Source organism: Etheostoma spectabile, chromosome 16, assembly GCF_008692095.1.
Source record: "Etheostoma spectabile isolate EspeVRDwgs_2016 chromosome 16, UIUC_Espe_1.0, whole genome shotgun sequence".
In the NCBI taxonomy this organism is placed as follows: domain Eukaryota; kingdom Metazoa; phylum Chordata; class Actinopteri; order Perciformes; family Percidae; genus Etheostoma; species Etheostoma spectabile.
In genome coordinates, this window is record NC_045748.1 from 24287781 (window position 1) to 24294146 (window position 6366).

The window sequence follows — 6366 nt, forward strand, 5'->3', positions numbered from 1 at the left end:
GGGGGCAGGTGCAGTCCGGAGAGCAACTGTATGCTTATATATACACATTGTGTTAAAGGAGATAAGTATAGAACAAATAGATAAACATTGCACTGTAATGAAATGGTTAGGTACTAAATGATAAATAAATATTACACAGTAATGAAATGGTTAAGTACTAAATGATAAATAAATATTGCACAGTAATGAAATGGAATAGTTAAATATTAAATATTGACCTGTATTTACTTGTACTTAGTAGTAGAAGTTCATAAAAGTAATAGTACTTGAGTATAATATTTTTGCAGCCTTTCCTCCTCTGGTTGCTACATAGCCAAGGAGGACACGGAGGATTAATAAAACATAATGGAATCATCAGAAGATCATCATCTTGACTTAAGTTTCTGTGCGGGAAAGTCACCGGACGACCCAATCGTACTGAGAGAGCCACAGTGTGGAGCTGGTAGTCTTAACCCTCATGTTGTCCTTGGGTCAAATTGACCCATTTTCAGTTAATTTTTTTTTTTTTTTTTTGTCACAAAAATGCCTGAAATAAAGTCACTGAAATGTCACATTAAATCAATATACAAAAAACATTGGAAAAAATATCAAGAAAAGCACCCACAACATTGAAAAAGTGACAAAAAGGTTGAAAAAAGGGATGATAATGTTGAAAAAAGCGAACAAAATGTTTGTTTTTTTACATGGTTGACGGAAAGACAACACAAGGGTTAATGAGCTTTATATCAACTCGTTTGGCGATGGCTTGAATGTAACAGACACTCATTAATATAAAGACGTTACACACTGCAAGTTAAATCCGAAAAAATGTTCTCGTCTTGCATAAATGTCACCATCCGGCATGTGGTTGGACATTAAATATAAGACCAACACATGACTTGTAAAGTAAAATAGCTTTATTTAACATAATTAAAAAGAGACAAAGAAAACCTTGACCTAAAGGTTGGAAGATCATAAAGGTTTGCCAGTAGGACTAGGAAATATGTCAATATTACATCTACATCGATATAAGAGGCTAGAAATCCTCTTAAATTTTGGATATCGTAATTAGGGTTCAAATTGCAAAGTGGTAGAACCCTTCTACGTTTGTCTGTTTTAGTTATTATTAGGGTTATTAGGCTTCTATAGAAATATGAACCCACTCGGCCACGTGGTGGCGCTGTAATTAAGGCTTCAAAATGAAAACTTTGAAAGGCCACGCCCCCCAACACACACACCATAAGTCCGATTGACTTGACATTTCTCACACAGGTGCAGCTTAATGTGCTCGATAAAAAAGCCTCAAGGATCATTGAGGTCCGCCTAAAATGTTTCCGCCATTTTGAATGTTTGAAAAACACAAATTGAGATCTCCTCGTATGCCGTAGCTCCGATTGCCACCAAAGTTTCAGTGAATCATCAATGGACAAAGAATGTCCGTATCTCTATCCCTTTTCAAGTTATTGACCAATGAACTTTGAAAGGGGCGTGGCTCTGGACATAAATGACCACAAGTCAGCAACCGTAAGACCAATCATCACAAAACTCCCAGGGTATGTTCAGATAAGTGCCCCAGATATACCCCGACAGTTCTATATACGTACACCACTAGTACCCTAACCCACAAAACTCCCAGGGTATGTTCAGATAAGTGCCCCAGATATACCCAGACATTTTTATATACATACACTACTAGTACCCTAACCCACAAAACTCCCAGGGTATGTTCAGATAAGTGCCCCAGATATACCCCGACAGTTTTATATACATACACCACTAGTACCCTAACCCATAAAACTCCCAGGGTATGTTCAGATAAGTGCCTCTGATATACCCAGACAGTTTTATATACATACCCCACTAGTACCCTAACCCACAAAACTCCCAGGGTATGTTCAGATAAGTGCCCCAGATATACCCCGACAGTTCTATATACATACACCACCATACCCTAACCCACAAAACTCCCAGGGTATGTTCAGATAAGTGCCCCAGATAACCCGACAGTTTTATAAAATACAACACTAGTACCCTAACCCACAAAACTCCCAGGGTATGTTCAGAAAGTGCCCCAGATATACCGACAGTTTTATAAACATACCCCATAGTACCCTAACCCACAAAACTCCCAGGGTATGTTCAGATAAGTGCCCAGATACCCGACAGTTCTATATACATACACCACCAGTACCCTAACCCACAAAACTCCCAGGGTATGTTCAGATAGTGCCCCAGATATACCCCGACAGTTCTATATACATACACCACCAGTACCCTAACCCACAAAACTCCCAGGGTATGTTCAGATAAGTGCCCCAGATATACCCCGACAGTTTTATATACATACACCACTAGTACCCTAACCCACAAAACTCCCAGGGTATGTTCAGATAAGTGCCTCAGATATACCCAGACAGTTTTATATACATACACCACTAGGGGCCGCTACAAGCGCAAGATAGGTGAGTGGCATTGCACACATTTTACTATAAATCACATATTCATTGTCCAATCATGAATAATCTCTCAGGATGTGTCCTCATAAGTACCTGAACCACGTCCTAAAAGGTTGATTCAAATTGAACACCAGGAGGCGCTTTAAATGCAAACAAACGGCAGGTGATGCAGTGCAGATCAGGCTGGAAATGACCAAATGTTTGTCCAATCAATTTGTTCCTGATGACGGCCATTTCTTAATTACATTCCAAACAGGATATCGGCATCTGAAAACCCTTTGCTGTCATCTTCTTCTTCTTCTCCTGCTTTGTGAGCGTCAACTATTTCCAGTTTCAGTTTTCTAGACAACTGCTTAGAAGAAGCCATGGTGCTGATTTTTTTTTTTTTGGGGGGGGGGGTCAAATGTGTCTGGGCATTTAAAACCTTAAGATTGACATCACCTGGTCTTTCCAGACGATGATTGAGAACAATCCATGACGCTGTCAGGTCTCAGCTTTCCAAAGGGGGGGGGTTACAAGATATTAACTCTGCAGGGGGCCCTAACTTCTGCAGATGCCATTTTTTGTTTTCTGTTGTTTGGAAAGTGTAAATGATGAAAATAAAATCAAACTTTTTGTGACATATTATACAAATGTCTAATCTGTCATTTGATGCCTTTTGGAGATTTTTCCATCTTTTCTTGGCTTCTTTATGCACATTAAGACAAATCTTTACCTGGGGTGCCCAAACTTTCGAAGTTATTGTATCCACATTATTGTTGATTATTTATCAAAACTGTCATTGTGTTAATATTTTGTGAAAGCACCAATAGTCAACCTCACAATATCGCCATTGATGTATTTGGTCAAAATATCGCAATATTTGATATGTTTTTCAGCTCTAGTTACCATGTGAGCTGAGTTGTCCTGATGGTAGAGGCCAACGAGTCTTGTCCAGAGACGCTGTCCTCAGGACAGGACTCAAAAATATCAAAACCTTTCAAGAATGTGAACAACACTCGCTTTGGAAAATTGACAATACTTTCCAAAAATGGTGCCCACTCGACAAAAAAAAGTACCCACTTTTCAAATATGCCCTGGAAATTGTCCTCACTTGTCAAAAATGTCCTTACTTTCTAATAATGTCCCCACTTCCCAAAAGACATCTTTAACTGAATGAATAATGCACTTATTGTTCCATATTCTGAGTGTTTTTATACAGTCTGGAATTAGATGTTTTCTGATTGACACAAACAAACAAAGCATAACCCTTACTGCATTTCTACTACTAATATATACTATTTATACACGTATATACTATAATGCCAGTTCAAAAGCCAGAAATGTTTTGGTGTACTAATGATGACAAAATGGAGTGATTGTTCAAATTTAATGTCTATACAGGACCATAGAGCCGTGGGACCATATGGTTGTGGGACCATAGAGCCGTGGGACCATAGAGCCGTGGGACCATAGGGCAGTGGGACCATAGGGCAGTGGGACCATAGGGCCGGTGGACCATATGGTTGTGGGACCATAGGGCCGTGGGACCATAGGGCCGTGGGACCATTGGGCCGTGGGACCCTAGGGCCGTGGGACCCTAGGGCCGTGGGACCCTAGGGTTGTGGGACCATAGGGTTCTGGGACCATAGGGCCGTGGGACCATAGGGCCGTGGGACCATAGGGCTGTGGGACCACAAGGCTGACCCCATTCTAATAGTCTCCCGTGTTCTCTGTAGCAAAAAACTACAAATCTGTAACCTGTTCTCAGTGTCAATAACTCTTTATCTCTCTCCGTCTCTCTCCAGAGTTCCTCCGTTCAGCCGGCCTTCAGGTTTCTAATCATCTTCCTCTAAATCCAGACAACAAACCAAAATGAAAAAAAAACCCAGACCACCCACAGACTGAAACTCTCCTGAACTGATCCGTCGTCTCGGTGGGCGATGGCGCCAACCTTCCCGTTAAGGAAATTATTTCCAGGATGATATCAAACCGGACATCTCATCAGCGTTTTGCAAACTAAAGGGATTTCCCAGAGCAGCAGCGGCCCCAACGGGAGCAGCGACCACAGCAATACTGGCATCAGCAATGCCCAAACACCAGCAGCACCATCGGAACCGAAACGGCAACATAGGAACAAGCGAGAAGTCGTGTCTCTACCAGCCCAAAGCAACAACCGAAGCCTTTAAACCTCTGTGATTTATCCGTACAGACTTTACAACCAGCGCTTTTTCTTCTTAGGTATCCGTTTTCTTTCTTTTTTAATTCAAACACAGCTTATAACAAAGTTTTTATTTTTATTTTTTTATACTGAAGAGTCCTCACCGAACCTATAGTCAGAAACTGCTGGACGGCTTTTGCTAACTCTTCTTGTGCTCTTTGGTGGTTTCGGTTGTTTGTGGTGTCAGATTGTCGTCACTTTTAAAGTCTTACGGGGTTTTAATTGAATAATGAGAATGTACATGCATATGAAATAGAAGAATTGCTTATTTAAGACAAATTTTATACCTTGAGAGAACATACTGTACGTGTACATTTCTTGGACTGGAGTAAATAAATGACTATATTCACAATTTCTCCGTTTTGTTTTTACAAATCTGCTGACAGATGACTGTGTTGCCGATGGTGTTGACAGGTCCACATTTTGGGCAGTACACTTAAGTTGCTTTCACACCTGCCTCGTTTGGTCCCTGGAGCGTGTGGTCGGATGGTCCGGGTGGTTTGGGGGGGATACTCATCCCAACTCTGGTGTGGATCAGACAAACTCTGGGCGCCTTGAACAGGGTTCTTTTCCAATTAAATCTTAGATCGGGTCCAGAAATCAAGCCCAAGCCTTCCCTGAGCCCGTGCACGTTACATTACATCACATTAACTGTAATCATGAGCCCGAGCCTAAGCCTTTTAACCAAAGAAATCAGTTTAGAATTATTTTAATGATTAATGCAAGAAGGACAAAGCATTGTAAGCATTGTTTTTTAGAATGGAACGGATTGCAAATTGATCCTAATGAAGAAACGTAAAAAGAAAAAAAACCTAGCCAAACAGCGTAGGTCAAGGCGGCAACACAATCAAAGCCCTGGAACCACGTAGGAGACTTTCTTGTCTCGATCACCTAATCAACACTGTCCTTCACCACGGACTGCATGCCAACGCAATGGCCGCCATGCGCCGGATATAGGAGAGACCATATCTGGGCCTTAAGGACTCGTGATCTGGGCCCGTTGTCTGCAGTTTAAACCTTGCACACAGTTTACGGACTTGTATGATTTAAGGCAGGGGGGGGGGTCAAACCCACTTTCATTAAGGGCCAAACCGATATGAGAATCACATCGAGGGACAGACATGTAGAGTTTACTGACGTGAAAAGTAAAATATCTTTGACTGTATTACTGCATGTTTTTACATTTGCCGTTTTTTTCGTCATTTTTGTAGCTTTTTCCCCCCTTTTGGGGCTTTCCTCAACAATTTTGTCCCTCTTTTTTAAACCTTTTTGTTGCTTCATGATTTTTTTTTTTTTTCTTTTTTTTTTTACACTTTATTTGCTTTTTACATATTTGTTGCTTTTTTTTACGCTTTGGTAACTTTTTTTCGACTTTTGTTGCTTTTGTTGTCATATAGCCCTACAAAACTCAGAAAAAGAGTTCCTCAGCCATCATAGAACTCAGCAAATCAAACAAACCAATGACTACACGTTTAAAAGTAGGCCGACACAGCCGACTCACAGCAATCTGTTTCACAGCCTGAACAGGAAAACTCTCTGCTTCTGTGGGAATTAAAGAGTCTTAAAGTCAGGGAATCTGCCAAATTCTGCTTTAAGTGTTACATAATTACCGTCTGAAAAACAGTTTGGTGTCTTTTTGGCTAGGCTGGTTGCAGAAGATGCTAGTTTCAGCAGGTACAGGACATTCAAAAGTATTTTTTTTTTGCCAGATTTAACAGCTCTATGTGAATT

General features: G+C 40.8%; 1 protein-coding gene across 3 annotated transcripts in view; it reads left to right on the forward strand.

The window, feature by feature from the left end:
- Positions 1 to 4676, forward strand: part of mbd2 (methyl-CpG binding domain protein 2) — a gene marked incomplete at its 5' end in the record, with an annotated part of 65933 nt that extends 61257 nt beyond the window's left edge. For all 3 annotated transcript variants that reach the window (XM_032539498.1, XM_032539497.1, XM_032539499.1), the window contains 1 exon segment: positions 4223 to 4676.
- Positions 4677 to 6366: the final 1690 nt, after the last annotated feature.